Raw genomic sequence first — 19,399 nt, forward strand, 5'->3', positions numbered from 1 at the left:
TTTTTATTTCCTGAAACGATCAGCCTTAAGTAAAAACTAAACATGAATCTGCTGTGCTTTATAGTCATTGGAGTATCCAGGATTTGAGAGTTTCATGAATTAATGCCTGAAGATTTTAAGCCTTCTAAGCCAAATCCGCAAGTCCGGTCTCTTTGTCACTGTTGCATAACTCCAATTATTGGAGACATTTTACTGAGGTGAAGGAATGTGTGTGTCCACCACTACTTCTGTAAACACGGGCATTGAAAAATCAGTAATTTTATATTCTTACAGGCTTTGGGTGAAAATATACTTGCTGATCACATAGGTACACTGTAAGGGTATTAATAAACCCATTCAGTTAAAGATGCAGCTCTCTAGAGCCCGTGGTTAGTAACTCAGCAGCAGGACAGCTATGCTGGAATTCACCATGGGCACAACTGGTTTTCATCAGTGTAGCAAACAATAGACGGCATTAGTAAAACTGACACTTGTATGAATTTGTCAGTCTCCTCACGTACTGCTCTGTGTTTTGGCAAAGGGCTGTCCTATGCTGGAAAACTCTAATAGAGCAATCCTGTTCCAACACCAGATGGGGCTGAAGCCTAACTCTATTAGAGTATCTTCAGACACATTCGTGGTACCAGAGCTATCATATTTCATATGCTGACTAAATATGTTTCCAGACAAAGCTTTTTGCCAAAAAGACAGTGCCAAAAGCTTTCTCTGTATGACCTAAGAGATAGAAAGTCTGCCAGCTAGAGATCTACCCAAACTTTCAGCCTTTGTTTTATATATACAGAGTAAAATGCCTTTGTATTTTTTTGATCTCTGCCAAGATTTGTTGCTTCAACACTTTGCAAGACCATATATTGTAAGCAGGAAAGTTATATTAAGAAATAATTCTCCTAAAATCAGAGAGAGAGTGCGCATATACTAGAATTTTATACCCTGGTTAGCTCCTTCCTTTCATGTATTTAACAAATAAAAGGAGTAAAGCTACACTAATAGGAATCTAAACTAAATGTTTTCTTGGAAAACATATTTCTCCATTACATAAAAACTTCTGAACAAACAATTTAAACAAAAGGGTTAGTGCATATGTGTGTAGTTTTTAAGATTTAACAGGGTGATATTATTTCTCCGAAACTGCATAAACTGCACTTGCTCTAGAATCCTATCACAAACCAGAGAGCTTTATGGTGTTCCAGGCTAAGCATTTTCTGCTAATAACGTTGGGGCAGAAATGAGAAAGCACGCTATTGCACACCTTCATATAACTACATTTTTATGTTTTACCGCTGCCTGTACTCACTCTCATTTGCTCAGATACACTGATACTAACCAGCTCTCCTCTAACCCAAATGAGTGCTATGCTCAACCTATGAATGCGAACTACAGGAAACTTAGCAGAACCACAACACAACGCTCCAGTCAGAGTAAAAACTACAGCATGGTCATAGCTCTGTGCAAACATACAGCCCACGTCCCAGGAGTACCACCTGCAGCAATTTGGCTTAAAAATAAAATACATGTTGGCATGTCCATGTAAATGCACTCGTAACTTGTACACAGAAAATACATAAGAAATGCATAGATATTATAGATCATTTGCACTTCAACACCTAATGGAAATGGTTTAAACACAACCATGCTCTCTGACATGATTTTTGATACAGTCTGTGAAACAGACAAGAGCCACTGACTTCTCGGGTTTATGAACTACAGCTGGGTTTCCAACTGGCTTTGGCACATGCAGGATGAGCAGTTCCTGTAGCAAGCTTTGACACCGCCTGCAGCTGTAACAAAAGAGGAAATATGCACCTTCAAACAAGAGGAAATGTATGTTAAAAAAAACAGACAAAAGAATTCCAACATTGTGCTACTTGTATACTTAAAATCAGAAGCACTCCTATGCTATTTCAAATTAAATTCATAATGACCTTTATATGTCTAAACCAGTATTTGCATTCTAACAAAAATTCACGCAGTTTCTTCATTGCTGTACAACTAAAAGCGATTTTTCTGATGTTCTCCTCTCCCTTTAAAGAACATACATTTACTGTTTCAACTACAGATTCCCTATTATGAGTGATAATTACAGTGAGAGTGATTATGAGTGGTAACAGGAATGAAATCTTCTTTCAGTATTAAAAAATGTAAAACATTCTTCACATGTTCAGGCTATTGCTTCCCTTGCTGTTAACAGCAGCTGCAACTTGGTAGGGGGCAGCAGAGTCCACTGAAGGCAATGAAAATGCACACAAATACAAAACAAAAAGAATATCCTGACACTGTTCATTTCTAGATTCTCACCCTACTCTTCGAAACAAAGAAGGTCAACAAGAGATCCAGGCAGTCACACATCAGATCTCTTAAGCTGCTACACTGATTAGGCATCTTTTCTTCCGTAACTTCCCTGCTTCCATGACAGCCCATTTAACTGCTAAGGAACGGGAATGTGTACTCTGCAGAGCTCCTGGCTCTTCTGAAATGAGTAGCTTGGATGACAGAACTTCCTTGAAGAGACTCAATTTGCACAAAATCAAGGCAATAACAACCTCAGACATTAAATACAAAACAGCATTAGGCTTCTAAAGAAAGCATTAACAGTAAATATGTAGTATCAACACTGTGCATTTCATCCCTGTATCTCAAAGACTTTTATGTAAGTTGATAAACATAACTATTCACAATTTATATGCGGAAACACTGCAGTGCAGTGATGCTAAGTAACTAAAATTCACCAAGTGAGTCACAGTGACAGGAACAAGTAGAGACAGACAAGTTCTGCTCCTAATGTGGTGCTGCAGCCAGCAGATCATGATACTTCATTCACTAAATGGTTGAGTTAGCGCAGACAGTTTATCAGCTTTAAAGACCAAATCACTCTTTGTGTAAATGAGACTAATGCTCCTCATTTCAGCAGATACACAACTGCACACAGGAGGGCTCAGTCTGGCCCTGTTAAGTTGATATCAAACAAAGAGAAATGCAAAAGCTAATTTCACTTTCCAGGTCAGAGGGAGATGACGACCGATTCAGAGTTGCAGTGCAGAGATGAAGTAATCAGCTGAGATATCCTCACGTTAGGAAACGGAACCTTGCATAGAAATGCGGAAGTATTTTTGTGGCTCTTATTTGTGGACATCATCTTTGTTGAGTGCACAAAGATAGTAATAAACATGCATTTCAGGCATTTTCCCTTTTGTTCTAAGTAATTTCAGGCTGGCGGGTCTCCCTTAGATGCATGCTGGCTGAATCACAATGAAGGCCTTCTCAGTAATACTTTATACTAACATAATCCAATTAAAAGGAACTTAATTGGTGTGCAACATTCCCTACAATTTCAACATTTTAAAAATGAATAGTCTCAGTAAGTACCAGATGGTGACACGCACTAATTAATCAGGCCTGCTCAATGAATGAGCATATTAAAATGAATGCACCTATTAGGAGTGTTTTCAATGCTGTATGCTGCGAAAAAACTCCCCTTAAATGAATGCCTGCTATATGACTGAGCAATATGCACAAGTGTGCATTTCATCATTTGTAACTGTAACACTATCACTCTTTGATCTCTTCTGAGATTACTAGATACTTGGTACAGATTTCCTTTTGTTTGTCCTCCTCCAGGGATAAGGCATTTAGCTTTAGCATTGCTATCCATAAAAATGGGCCTGCAATTTTTATGCTGCAGAAGAAATTGCATTGACCAGCTTTCTTATGAGACAACAGTCCAATAAATTGCTGCTGAACAACCCACGAACCTCTCACCTTTGACAGGCATGTCCTCAGACTGAAAAAATCAGCAATGGGAACCCAACCTAGGTTTCCTATATAGGAGTGCCCAAACACCACAAAACCACTATGGCTTTGTGGTTTTGTCTGAACCACTTATAGGGATCTGGACAGTCACTGATCATCATAAACAATAGTATAAGTCTAACATAACAAGAATAAACCGATGGTTATTCTTTGCCAGTATCTGATTTCTGTTTCTTTTAAACTTTAATATAATTGTAAATGTTTTAAGAGACTTTTTGGAAAAACTGAAATGCTCCAACTTCACACATACTGTCCTGCTCGGGTGGCAACGGGCTGTGGAAACGCTCCATTTCCCAGAGAGTGTTGAGACTTTCTGACTCAGGGCCACTGAACCATCTAGCACAGATAACTGGGACCACAAACAAATGTGACGTGCTAATTAGGGTCTTTTTTGTCCTTCATGCCATAAAAAAAAAATTTCTTCTTAAGTTTTACATCATTTGTCCAACTTCAAAGGAAAGCAAAACCCCAAGTGAGGCTAACTGCAGCATCTGTTAGATACATGACATATAACGCAGAGGGAAGAGCTTCACAGCCAGAGAAGTCATGGTCCCAATTTGACGGCATGTTGAGAAACACACTTGTTTACATTCAGTACCCAGAAGCACTGTGCTTTGAATAATCTTGCCGCGTGTATTAATGAAATGTAAATCAAGCAGGGGGGAAAAAAAAAAAAAGAAAAAAAGATGCTATATAGTACCACTGCAGAGTTTGGAAATAAAAGTTAAAGTATCAATATTAAAAAATGTGAGTAGCGCGCTCACAGATCTCACAGCACTTCACAAAGGTGAACGAGCATTTTGTAATATAGATTTTTGTAGAGAGGAACAGTGACTCACAATTTGGTGAAAGATCAAGAAATAGACCCTGACTCTTAAGTGTGATGCCCAGTTCAGTCATGGCATTTACTTCACATGAGGTATGCCAGGAAAAAATGTGAAACTAAATAATGGCAAACAGCATTATGGACTGACACGACTTTATTCCCAAAGTGGACTAGTATTCACCAAATATCGGATCATTGTTGTAACAAGCCAGAACTGTGACCATGGCAGATAGCACAGATGGAAATTTCCATAAATGCTAGGCATTATAATTTCTGTTGAAAAAGAAAAGATCTATCTTGTTGCAGATAGGTTCCACCCCCCCCTCCCCCCCCCAGCTCCTTCCAGTCAGAACCGAGTGCCCTGGTAACTGTCCAAGGCCATGAAATGACAGTTCTGCAGAAAATGCAATGAATCTGCAGTGGATATTGAGGCGGCAATGACCTAGACTAAAGAGTTGCCAACTTACTTTAGAACCACTCTTCAGCACCGTGGTACTGTGCTGCTGAGATATAAGGGGTATGATGGATGGAGAGGACAACAAAATCACTTCTACCTGAAGTACTGAAAAAAACCCTAGTTGCAACCTTACTGCAAGACAGTATGAAACAATCAGGAAAACAACTTCAAACTATTTCTGTTTTTAACCTCCCACGCTATATTTTCTCTCATTTAAAGAGTTTAAATTACATAAATATTTCATAAAACCAAGTGAGTGAAGGAAACCCTTGAACGTTTTTTCTACCTAAAACTCATAAAAATAAAACATGATAGAAATAACCAACGAACTGGAGCAAAAACCTGCCTAGGGCTAGACAATCTGTAATGCTTCAGAAGAAAACAGGCATTTCTTTACAATTTACCTAACCCAAAGAGATAATGCCACAGAGCAGGGAAAAGGCAAGAAATATCCTCAGGATCTGCCCAGGTAACCTGATTAGATTCTGCATCATCGCACTGAGAACACAAAAAACAATAATAAGGACAAGCTCTCACATTTGGTGTTGAGGCCCAATAGACCAGCCAAGGCATGTATTTGAATACGACCTCTTCTGAGTTCCAATAATAAGAAGAGATTCTTAACTGGAGAAAACTCTTAAAAATGTTTCCTTTTGGAAAAAAATCATCATTTAGCATTAATAAAACTTAAATTTATAATGACCATTCAGGCGCATATATATATGATCATATTATAATATTGTTCAGACAATGGTGCACAGTATATTCTTTACAGATACTTTTTACTTGCACAGAAAATTAGTTTTCATTTTTTTACTGTTTTAGAAGAAAAACCCAGTAAGATAAGCCAGAATTACAAATAGTTTACCTTGCTTCTTAAAAAGGGCTGTGTACAACATTCCAAAATCTAGCAGCAACTTAAGGGTAAGCACATCAGCTGACAGGAACAAGCATGATAACGATAATTAAAAAAAACATCCTCAATTTCAGTGCATTTAAGTTTGTCCCAACTCTATTTAAGCAAAAGCATGAGAACTAAGCCCTTCACAGCATACTAAAAATGCACTGGTATGACTATACCTTGACCAATCTAATTATTTAGCGCCCTTTCCCGGGCTCACTTGAAATCCTGCCCTTTGATCTTTTTTGCCCATTGTTTAAGCACATGAAAACACCTAGAACAATAAAGTTTACCAAACCTTTACTAATCCTCTCCAGAATGTATTCACAATAAAAAACAATGAAATACCTGAAAAACATTATACTGCTTCTATAGTTACAAAACCCAGTAAATGGCTGTGGTTAATCTTCTGCTGAGCACAGCTTGAGAATGAAAACAGTGTATATCATCACTGTATTATTGAATCCATCAATTCTGCAACTTCAATTTACTTAAAACTCTCTCCCTTGGACTACTGCAACCTCTGGCTCCAAAGATCTTTACGCTGAACCCCTGATGCAGCAAAACCCACAATTGCCAAAAACCCATCAATTTCAGTTGAGCAAAGTAACTTGTGGAAAGCAAAATGCAAAATAGTATTAGAAAGGATATGAAGGATCTCACTAAAAAGTAGCCAAAGACAAACAAAACACTGTAGTATCAGGAGCAGATAACTTATGAGAGAATTAGTGGATTGCAGCCAGTGTAAGAGGTCAGCTATAATACAGAAGATAAAACACACTGCAGAGAAGCCAGATGATTACTCTCTCTCAGTCTCAACCCCCTCCCCAAGATCTTTATGAGTTATTAAATAAAGACTTGAGAGAATTAAGTTTAAAAATAAAACACTCAGCCATTATAAAAAATGAGATATTAAAAATAACTGGTAAAATAAGAGCAACAGCACTGTGTAAAGCCAAGAACAGTGGAGAAATTTGAGAACGAGGTGGCTGAGCTACACATAACATTATGTGGCCCTTTATCATCAGAGCCAGTACAGCAAGGAGCTAAGCACAGTATGAATGGGACGTGTTTTTTATCATGACGTCTATGAAGGAAACTTGCTGTTCTTCCTACCAAACAACGAAATAACGGGCAAAAGAGAAATGACACAATTTTATTTAAAGTTTTTAAGAAGTTCTCACAAATTACTAACTGCAGGACATGCAAATGGTGCAACAGAATACGCAAGGCAACCAGCAGATCACATGCTTTCAGTGTAAGAAAGTCAATGATATGACTTACTGAATATTGCGTTCAGTTCTATTTATGACATCTCAGGAAGAAATGCAGCATAAACCAACCACAAAAATATTTTAAGGGATGAAAAGCTTTCCATATTGTGAAACAAAGATTAGGATAGTTCAGTTCAGAATTGAGACAAAGTAATATTAAATGATCCATCACATAAAGAAGATAGACTGGGTGCTCCCATTTAGCGTCTGTCTCAAAAAAAGAGCGACAAGCCCAATGCAGCATATTAAAATAAGTAAAAAGAAAATTATTCCATATAAAACGCTTCCTGAAACAAGCTGGCACTGAGATCAAGAGCTCAGCTGGATTCAGAAAACAGTTAGACATTTATACATAGGACGAGACATTGAGAGTTGCATTAAGTGGGGTAAATCTAAAGCTTCTAATTTCAGTGCTTAAACAAAGCATTAACTATTTGAGTTGAGAAGGAAATTAGCTCATTAGCAGATTATTCCTTCACTGCCCATTTAGGAAGTTTGGGCAGCGTGAAGGAGAGGGCCGCTGCGGGAGGGCGGGTGCCAGAGCACAGCCAGCACGGTTCCACTGCAGTACGCCTCCTGGCGCTACGCTGCATGCGAGGTACCCGTCTCATGAAATCGTGCACCAGTTGTCAGTCTCTTCACACTCGCAGATCCCATTCTCCCACTTCACCAGATCTGATGCACCAAAGAACCACAGAATGCAAGACGTTGTCTTAAAGATTCCTGGTCTAGACTCTTCCATCCAACCTGCACTACATGTCCCTTCCACCTCTGTATGGCATGTCCCTTTTGTTTAGGGTTTTACCTACACAGGCCTTCCTTTGGCAAGGCCCTTCTCAAAATTGATCTCTCTGATAACAACACGATTCCGATCTTTCCTTTTTATCAGATCCTACTCTTTCTTTTCAGTGTTTTTAGTTTAATGTAGCAAAATAACTAAATGGTGAAATACTACTAATATCCCATTATCTCCCAGTGGTAAGGCCTGTCTCTTCTCCTCCCACACTTTGTTTTGTCACTCTTGTGCCAGGTTTATATCTCAGCCCTGGAAACATTCTTTGGGTTCATTTCTAATTTTTATGACTACACGATCACGTTTGATATTGGGCAACTGGGACCTCAGGCTATAAACTACTTGGGCCAAGTGACTCCGTGTTACACTAGCACGTGTCTTGCAATGATCCATACAAATCCATAGGAATGCGTAAGTGAGATGGCGGTAATTACAAAGGTAAGGAAGCCAGATGGGAGTCTTAGAAAAGATTAGTACTGTTTGAATGTTGTCATACTACAAGATAGAAAAATCAGGATAAGATGACAAAAGAATGATATAAAAGGGATTTTTCTCTACAACTAACCTAAGCAATTTAACTTTTGAAGAAACATACATTACTAGTTTATGGTGGAAAATATAAATAAAAGTAAGCCACATACTGATATCTCCTTCACTACTCGGTGGAGCAAGTGCCCGGAAAGGGCTTGAATCTTTGCAAAAACTCCTTCAGTTTCCCGTTCCACAGCAACCATCTCCTCCCACTGCCTTCCACCTGGTGCAGTCATTTTGCCTTGGTCCTTGCATCTATGATCAAAGACAGACATTCTAATTTGAGGATCTCTGGTAATCTCGAGAAACTAGCTACAGGTAATTTTTTGGCCATCAAAGCTAGTTCAAGCAGCTTATTCTCACTCAGACTGTTCTTCTAATTAGCATGTCATTTATTCATCCCAATAAGCTACTTTACCAGGCATGATGAATGCAAGTAATTTTAATCTGCAGTCATAAGCCACAGCAATGAAATGAGTGATGAGCCGTAAGTCAGAAGGTTAAAGATATTGTTTAGTAGCGTTGAAGTTAAAAAGAAAACAACAATGATGCTTTACAACAGATATTCTTAGGTACTCCTTATGCTTTGCCTAGAATCCATCCCCATAAAATGGGAAGCCACTGCTGATGAGAATGCTATTAGGGATAAAAAGCACCATCATAGGTGAAATTTTATTCAGAAAAGGAATTAGCAGCTACTGAAATTGTATGCTTTTAGCATTCATAATAAACAAGAATTGATTTTTTACTTCTTCTGATGATTAAGTGTTGTGTCTGACCATCTTCTAGGATAACACACCCCCAAACACCAGGATTGTGTTCTCTGTAGTTTCTTTATGCATTACCCCGCACAGATTTCCACTACACTGCAAAGCAGTATCAGTCAGAGGTAGGAAGAGATACTGTTCCGTAACTGTGTGTGCACAGGTTCTCACAGAGAACTCAGTTGTACAGACAAAACAAGGCTTCTGCTAACACAGAGCCTTCTGCTTCTTTTTACCATTTGGTGCCAAAGTGGATTTACCATAATGGTATCAAATACAACTACCTACGTTATAAATGATTCACCAAGTATAAAATCCTAGTATGCTTGTAACAGCAGTGCGGAAACAAGACCCAAAAGCTAAGAAAATGAATACCTTACTTCATTTAAAACATTCTCTTGTGGCCCACTGAGAACCCTCCAGTAGTTCTCATGCTCTTTAGCCTGATCATCAAGTTAGCAATATCACAGCCCCTGGAAAAATCTTCAAGTCCACAACACAGCAGTGTTCCAGGCACCTTGGGAGGGACTCCGTGATGCAGCTGTATCCCTCCATGGTGACGGAAAAGGACTAACAGCACAACACAGGGCATCTAACAGTCAGGAATCATCTTTTTAGGCTACCAAAAAAGACAGGATGTAGGGCAGGGAGGGAAAACCCAAACAAACCAACAGTAATTTATTTTAGTCCACAAAACCTGATTCCATACTTAAAAATAATCCATACATGAATGAGCTATGCAGTGAAGGCATCATTAAATACAATCAAGGACAGAATCAGAAAGGAAATGTAACAGAAATTCTGTATTAGTTTTTATCTTTACATTCAATGACTGTTTTTTGCAGCTAGGGAATTTGCTCAACTGACTTCATGAGAGAAGAAACACCCTTCATTTTCAAGGGTCGATGTTTAAACCTGTCAAGTATGTAAACCACTATAATCTTTACCCCAATGCTGCAAAACAAGGAAAGGGAAAGAAGGAATCGCTTACTGCTTCTGAGAAGGCTGACTTCACGCAGGCAAAACCTACCCTAAGAACCAGCCTGCTCTGTGGGCAGCAGGAGCATCCAGCTGCATCCAGCCACTTAAAAACCAGAGGTGGCTTATCACAGAGCAACAGCATCCAGACTCGAGCCAGGCACACCCTCCCACCGCTCCCACAGCCCCTTTTGCTCCGAGCATTCCTGTGAGCCCAGGGTGCCCACAAAGCTGTTCCTTCCACCTATGACAGCCATGCTGTCAGAGCGCTCAGATACTAATTAAGAGGCTGCTGATCATACTTGAAAATAACTAGCTTGAAACCTAGCCAGTGCTCATTCATGGGTCAGGACACAGCATGAAACAACAAAACTGAAGCACTGTAAACAAGCTCTAGCAAAGGAAAGAGAAAGAAAATCAACATGAACGTTTGTTTTCAGAAATGGTACTCAAATTCTTTCTTTAGTTCTTCTTTACAGATAGAAATGTTTTCCTAAAGGAGTTGATTGCCAAACAAACATTGCTACTTGTACTTGACAGAATCCTAAAAATGCAAAGCTTTTTCTATCCAGAAAAAACACAATGTGAATTTTCTAGTCTTGTACCGCTAAGATGACTCAATACTAATCTACAGGGATCTGAAGGTAAAAGCAGAATCACGCTCATCTGAATTCTTTCCCTTTCAAACAAGGTTTTTCTGACAGTATACTTTATTAGCACACGGGACCGCTACGAGTCCACCCTTGTGCAGAAATGGATTTCACAGAAACCACACTAAGCCCAGGGCAATTACATTCTGTCACTGCCAACCCAAGTAAAATATGAAAGGCTGCTACTACCTGCCCTCTTGGAGGGTCCTGAGGGACATTTTATTCCTGCCATATGCAACACTATGCCATTTTGAACTAAACTTGTTAACGATACTAAGAACCAGTCTAAGAGAACCTGAGAGACCAAGACCAACTCCCCCGTCCATGTAAGCAGCATCAAGTTGCAAGGCAGTAACAATGCTCTTCCCACTGCTCCCTGTTGAGGTCCTGGGCTCAGTCTCTATAGACAGGTCAGGAGATGATATAAATACTCCATCAAATGAGGCAAATTGCTCAGGAATTGAAATCATGCTTCCCCAATACCGCTTCATCAACACTATGCACAACAAGGTGATGTGTATGCCAGGTATCCCAAGTATGGTCCACAGACGAGACTACATGCTCTCTGTAGTACTTAATCTTGCAATTTATACAGAAAAAAATCTGTACGGCAGATTTCAAGGTTATGGGCTCAAACTTGGCTTAATAACACATGGTGGCATATGTTAGAGTTCTATAAACACTGTATGGGTTCCCAACTGTTAGTCAAACGGTGAATTGTGATGGTAATTGCAACAGCTACGCAACACAGTGTTACTCATTTCTTTTGCCCTCATACTTAAGAAGTACTATTGGTTCTACTTTGCCTTTTTTAAATAAAAAAAAAAGAGCAAATTGAGCTCTCAAGTCATCTCTGTAAAACAAGCTGCTCAAACCTTTAATCACTAGTGACTTCTATGAATTGTTATTTGCACCCTTGGACTGTTGCTCTCCAAAAGACAACACAGCGCTCCTGGAGCTTCATACCAGCGACAAACACAATGGAAAGAAACCCTTCCTACTCTTGAAATAGATTCTTCCACATGTGGAGTCCAAGCACTGCCCTTTTAAGTCCAGACTGTTATCCAGAACTCATGATAATGGGGTGGTCTCTGAGGATCTTCGCTTGTCTCAGTGGAGTCAGGCAAGCCTGGTCTAAACTCTTCATTCCCAGTTTACAATTGCACATAATAAATGCAAATTATTTGCTCAAGCCTTTTTTTGATGTAATCAGTGAGTATCTCTGCTTTCAAATTTCCTGCTCTCCCTATTTACATTTTCTTTCAGACTACTCATAAAAAAACCTTGACTAATTTTAGGACAAAGATTAATACGTAGCATCCCATGCCAGTTCAGTAACAACCTCCTACTTACAATCAGTTTCAGACCTATCACCTACTGCCAGGCCTAATCCACATAATATATACCGCATTTTTATTATTTTAGTTTCTTAATAACAATATAGCAAAGTATGAAATGAAAACATACTATATTTAAAAGTTCATTTAGCCTTTTGTATACTTGTTAACGAAGATACCTATTCATAGCTCACTAAAATTCAGCATCTGGAAAGAAGACATACAGAGGCATGACGAAGAGAGGACACGTGGTTTTGCAGATACAATGAATTTGTGTTTTATTTTAAAGCTATTTAAAAAAGCAAACCTTTTGGTTTGCAATACTGTCCAGCAGTTATTCAACAGAAAAAAGAGTCGGGCAATTTGCATAAAGATTCAAGGTTTATTTTTTTATATTTCCACAGAGATCTGTAGAAATATTTTTTGGCATAACCAGAAAATTAATCACTAACTTCACCTTCTATGGCTGTTTTAAGTACCCCCCGCTCAAATCATTTCTCATGTAACAATCACTCAGAAAAGTGTCAGCTTTTTGAAGTCAGCTGTTTTAAAAAGCCTTTTGTTGAAACCAAGTGATCTCAAAGTCTTAATCTTGATAGAAATTGCAATATGTCAAACTCAATAAAGGCAGCAGAACTATGTTTGGTTGCCAGAATGCAGTATGTAAAAAAAAAAATTAAATTATGAAATTCAATAATAGGCTATTTATTAGCTGCTTATCACATCCGTATGCAGTTTTAGGACTTGGCTCCTGTGTTGCTTTATACAAGTATGCTGAGAAACTGAAGCAGATTTGCCCTGCACTGTGCAGGTTTCTCAATACATGTTAAGACAAAAATTTTTGCTACATAACAGTTGGTGGTTTTTTTTTTTCTGTAGAAAGCAAAATAATTTCCTTACTTTCATATGGTATTGCAGGGACAAGACAACTAAAGAGAAAAGTGGAAAGACCCAGCGGAAAGACCCAAAAAAGCTAACGGCATTTCTCAGGATACACTGGTTATAAAGAGCAGCTTCATATAACCTCTCATTTACGTTCACCTCTAGTTCTGCCAAAGCAAGGTATTGCCTTATAAAACACGGCAGTGTTCAGCAGACACCACTGCGACAGAGCCGACCCGCTCCGCTTTGACTCTCTGAGTTTCTCTCGGCTGGTGTCAGGAAGCAGGTGCGCAGCCAGTTACACTCACATCATTTTAGCGGTGCTTCTGCTTTGCTCCAGTTGACTGCTATTCTGCTGCCAACCCCGCTGCGTTTTGCCAAATGCAATTCAGTACCAACATACTGTACTTCTGTTCCAGCAGAGAATTCTTCCAAGTCTGATATAATTCAACACGATTAACAAAAGGGCGGTTTCGTAATGCTAATTAGCACCGTGTAGTCAGAAGATAGACTGTAGGCCTCTATCTCTAATGTCCTACGTTAAATTTGTTCTCTAGACATAAAAGACCGGTACATTAACCATGTCTTATTTTCACATTTTTCTTTTCAGAGAAGCCTGGATGAATCGTAATGTACACAGATAGTCTGAAACACTCAGCAGATGATTTCGCTTAAGTCTCAAGTAAGACAAATTAGAAGAGATCTTCAATCACTGCCTTGGGATGTGTGGGCGATCTATTACATTTTACAAGCAACAGCACTTGGAAAAATGCAGTTTTCACTCTTCAGCCACTGTACTCTTTTAATTACATGCTAAAACTTGGAGAAATAAGAACTGGGAAGGAAAAGAGCAGAAGAGAGATTTCACAGAGATAATGAGATGGCTGCTTGATGAAATTAGGCAACATCATCTTTAACCTCTGCAGTGCTGCGTTAAAGAAGGAAAAAAGCAAATTCCTCATACTGCCCATGCATTCCCTTTTAGCAATGGAGCCCTTCTGTAGCAACCAGTTTTAAGGAAGGTATGAAGCTCTAGCAGCAAGTTCACTACTTGAGTGAGGGTTTTTATTTTATAGGGTAGGATGGAAGAACTAGTTTGAGGCTATGTAAAAGTAATAAAATAAATTCCGCCTCAGATCTCTGTGAACCTTTAATATGCCAGGATCCATAGACAAATGGAAGTCTCAGATCATCTCTGGAATCTTACTGCTTGGTATGCCTATTCATTTCCTGGTGCACACTTTATTTTTACACTCTAAAAATAAAGCGTGAAGAAAGAAATCAGGAAAAGCTGTCAAACTAATTTTTTTTCAAGTCCAATTTCAATCTTCCCGATGAAGAATGTGATTCAAAAACTCTTGTAGTTATTTTTGTCCAAGGATTGTAATTTTTTTAAGCTGTTTGGATGGATTTGATAAGTTATCCCACAACAATGTGGACAATACCTTTGTTATCTTGTAGATGCAAACATTGGATTGTTATACCAAGATTCAGCACTACTACTACCACTAAACATACTCAAACAGATCTCAGGTGAGTACATACTTTTCTTACAGTGGTAACCAAGTGGAGAATCTTATGTGTCCAATGGTTATGCATCAGGTGCCCGGCTTAGAAGTTTTGCAAATGGAACTAAAGCACAACTGAGAGTACTACTTTCCTTCAATGTTATTATTGTAACATATGGGGATAAACGTAATACTGCAAGTATACAACTTTATTGAAATGTAAACTGCTTATTGATATTGTCTCTTTCGCTTCTCCTTTTCTAATCACGTAAGTGATTCTAAAAATGGCTGCGCCCAAAACATTTGGGAAAGAGATTGAAATCACTATCTGGAAGTTAAGCATAGTAGTAGTTTAGGGGTTAAAGTCACATGAATAGTGCCTTCTTTAAAAATACACCTGTATAGTTTGTATATTGTAGTAGCAGAGAAGTATATACTATACATATTTATAAACACACACACAAAAAGGAAAAAATCCACAAGTATGAAATATGTTGGTGTGTTTCTGAGATCTTCAGACTGAGATCTACACAAGACACACGCATCACAGGCAGAAAGCTAAAATAAGCATGACCAGATAAAAGAGGACTTAAAACTGAGAAAATATGATTAAAAAAAAAAGAAAAAACTGTACTAGCAATGAACCCCAGGAAAAATTAATTTCAACAGCCAGCTTATCCCAGGGAGAGATGTAAACCTACTGTACGTTTAAAACGTATCTCTACAGAAACCAGCCTATCAGAATATAGCTCACAATGATATACGAAAACCCAGCTAGACACTATCGTAGCTGACTCCATGGGCGATTGTATGGCTTTGCCCACAGCAACGGTTTTAGGAACGATTCCCAGCGTTGCCTTCGCAGGGGTCTGCTGTACCATTGGGAACGTTTCACCACCACACCATTTGAACTGTTCAAAGGAAAACTTTAGCCCATGGCGAATGTAAGCAGTGACGGCTGTTTGCTGCAGCGCTTTGGCTGGTACGGGTGGCTGAAGGAGGTTCTTTTTTGTGTAGTATTTACCGAAATACATGCAGTCACAGAGACCTACACATCATTTACAAAGTTCCAATAAATAACTTCCAACACAGAAAATACAATCCAGCTTTTAAATAAGCACTGTAAATCTTCAATTAATATAGTAACTTTGTGGACACGAGCACATGCAATTTATGGCAATTTCTTTACTTTAAAGAGGAGGAGGGGAGAAGTTATAATACATTATGTTATGAGCAAGGAACTTCCAAACCCAGTTCTAAAATTGTCTTCAGCTTTGATAAATCAACAAACTATTTCCCCCTCCCTTTTGCCTACTTCTAAAGTTTTTCTTCTTTCTCCTCTCCTTAGACTGCTCATGTGCTTAATCTGATCAAAATTCTTTAAGGATGTCAAGGGGATAAATACTGCTATTAACAGCTACTAGTTTCCATTTGCCTTTTAGAAATGGGTGCATTACACTTTGAGGTATTATATACACTATTAGGTATTCACAGGATGCACTGTTACCGAGAGACAATATGCAGAGGAAGAAATGGAGACTAAAACATTTTTTGCATTAACAGAACGATCCTCCAAGCGGTTTGCAGAGTGTGCTCCAGGGCTGTTCAATTGTTCTACAGTGTTAGTATTTCAAGCAGAAGATACTTAACTCTGTTTCTTCCAGAACCAAAGTATAAATGCAGGGAATCAGGTAACAGATTTCTACCTAACAAATTTTTGCAACTTAAGGGCAAATGATGCATGAAAAATGTATTCTCATTAAATGTTGAACGCAAGCGTTTTAACAGAAAAGTAGGGAACACAGCAACGATCTCTGTGTTTCGTCATCACCAACAACGCAGCCCTACAGCCCCGAGGAGCCTACAGTTCCTACCAATCTGCGATCAAATTAATAAAGAGCAAGTGCAGCTTCAAAGAAATTATGGATACTTTATTATGTGCATTCAGAAAGAGACAGCCGTGAAGCATTGCCTTGCTAAATGTTATAAAAGTTCTTATAAATATTCATGTGCAGCATTTGTACTCTAAGCATTTAATAATTTATTTACAAAAAAGGAACAGAGGGAAGGGGAGAAGAAGAAATTACTGTTTCCTCAGTTCCAAAGAGTTCAAGGCAACAGAAGACAAACTTGTGCACAAGTGCTCTATAAATTATACAGCGCCAAACCCAGAAACTTACAAACAAGAGAATGTTTTCAGGTAGATTTTTTTAAAATTACATCTGAAGTTTTAAAATAGTTTGCAGTTACTAAACTAATGATTTTTTTGATTGTTTGAATTACGTGAATTTGGATTTTGATCATTTGAATTTCTATGTCATCAGCTTTTGAAGAACAAGATTGATCTGTTGCTTCTGACATTTGTATGAAGACAGATTTAGTTGGCTGTACTTCTCTGCATTTTCAAACCCCCGTTGTCAAAGACGGACCTAAGGACACAGCACCAGATAAACACGGCAGCTTTGCAATGGCAAGGCATTGTGCAACTCAGAAACTCGATCCACCCGTACACAGCTGTTGTGAGCTAAACCAGCAAGACTGACAATCCTGCCATCACCCCCTGAAAGCACCGCATTTCTAACTATATTCTATGGCATGCAGCCTCTTGATTAAGCCTCTCAGACTTAAAGTTTATCAATACTACTGTGAATTAATATGGATGTAAATATGTAATACATGCTGACAATACAAAAGCCTGTTCACAAGTGGCTTGTGCACAAAAGAGAAAAGAGATTGCAAAACAGCTCTGACATAAAATTATAAACCTAATATAAGAGCTAAAAGATGTAGAGTAATAACATCTGAACTCCTCGGAAATCACACAAGCAGAGAGAGCAGTGAGGGACCAGCTTAGACCTCCTGCATTGCTGTGATCCTGCCTCCAAGCCAGACCAAGATAACCGACTCTCTGCCTCTGACATTCTTTTACCTACCCTTTTGTACCAGGAACATCACTTCTTGTCTGAGAAACACATGTTACACTAGAGCTTTGGGTGTGAATATCTTTGCAGTATCTTTTCAGATACCACACTCTGGACATAAGTCCCCATTCAAGATGCTATATAGCTAGAGGGAAAAAAATCATCTAAGGAGATGCTTATTAATCTAGACCCAACTCCTTCACGCATACCTTAGTTGGCAAGTAGACCTAGTGTTGGCTGAATAGGGTGGTAAAGCAACATTAATAGCGGAAGAGGCTTATTGCTATGGTACTTTTGGTTCCCTCTTGTATCAGTCAAGTCAGATTGCTGTCAGATGTACCTGACTCTGCTCTCAGGTGTATCGGACAAGTCTCAGTGGAGTTATTCCAGGCACATACCATGTTTAGAAATACAAAGCAAAATGAAAAGTGGTGCTGCCTTTTACTTCCCTCACGAAAACTGCCTCTTGCAAATGGTTTTTATAATTTTCATTATATCCTGTTTGATTTGCTTTACCATCTTGACTGGAACAATAGCCAAGACATAATAAAAAAAGATTTTTCCACAGGCTGGTTCTAATTACATTAAATCTCAAGTGAGACAGGACATTTAAATAAGAAACAACTGCAGAGTCTGAGATAACAACATACCAAGATACTAGGCTTTTTGAGAGCACCGTTAAAATGATGCATTAAACATTACACTGTACTCCAATCACGTTTCAACATGAAAGCCATTTCTTCTGTGGCACACCGCTGCAGAAAGAGGGTTAGCAGTTATTGCGGTCAATGTTCAACTCTGAACAATTATGAAACATTATCCCTCATGCTGGAAGCTACATAGATCTTTGTAACACAAACAGCGAGATACATGCTTAAACTTCTGCACGAGGGGAATGCAGGGTCACTGTAGGATTAATCACCTCATGAACCACAATGTAGAGTTGAAGAAGTTTTGAAGAGCTCCTGGATTTTGTTGTAAGTTGTACCTTTAACATTTTGTCACGATAACCAAATTCTCTTTTAATGTGCTTGGAAAACATACCATCTTTAGATTGCTGAAAACCACTGAAATACAAACATGCTAAATGGAGACCGTGGCTACGTGGTCTATAAACAGTGAAACCTGTCATAGTCCCAAACTTTGCACATTTCATGTTATAAGCCACCACTCAGCTGTGCCTCCAGTATTGGTGCTTATGGGACCCTGCAGCAAATTCCCCTGCTGGAAACCAAAACTGAAGAAAGGGAACTTAGGTGGGGAGGGAAGGAATTGAATTACTCCTCCCCCGCCTCCCTTTCCTTTGGCTACGTGCTTGACCAGGCTAAAGGGAAGGAGAATGCTTGGCCTGGGGGAACGGGGGGGGGGGAAGGACAGCGCATCAATTCCCTTTGCTCGCAGCTAGTTACTAGACCGACTTAACTAACATCAAACCATGTATGAGTGATTCACTAGTGCATGGCTAGAGCTGAAGCAGTTATGTACATACAGATTTGGATATCGGTTACTTATCTCTTCAGCTGTTTTTCCGTAGTCGTCATAGTAAAATTTCAAGGAAGTTATCTAGATACTGAGGATTAAGAGACTTACTTTCAGTCAATAAACAGAATCTGTGATTCTAAATTCCATGCTTAGAGAATGTAAACTTTCACAGCAGCAGTTCAGTAAGTAAAGCCTTCTTGTCTGAATAGCAAAACACATATTAATTCTCTATTAAAAATGTAATCAAGAACACAAAAGAAAATTGAAAAAGTTTATTTCAGCACATAA

The 19,399-nt window shown here is 38.8% G+C and overlaps 1 protein-coding gene across 8 annotated transcripts in view; it reads right to left on the reverse strand.

Annotated features, from left to right (window-relative positions):
* Positions 1-19,399, reverse strand: part of PEAK1 (pseudopodium enriched atypical kinase 1) — a 123,357-nt gene that overhangs the window by 41,170 nt on the left and 62,788 nt on the right. The window contains exon 2 of one of the 8 annotated variants that reach the window (XM_076348472.1): positions 8,700-8,844. The exons of the other annotated variants lie outside the window; for them this stretch is intronic. The gene's annotated coding sequence lies outside the window, so the exon portion shown is untranslated. The remainder of the gene's footprint in view (positions 1-8,699; positions 8,845-19,399) is intronic. 8 annotated transcript variants of the gene reach the window in all.

This window comes from Aptenodytes patagonicus, chromosome 10 (genome assembly GCF_965638725.1).
Source record: "Aptenodytes patagonicus chromosome 10, bAptPat1.pri.cur, whole genome shotgun sequence".
NCBI classification, from domain to species: Eukaryota; Metazoa; Chordata; class Aves; order Sphenisciformes; family Spheniscidae; genus Aptenodytes; species Aptenodytes patagonicus.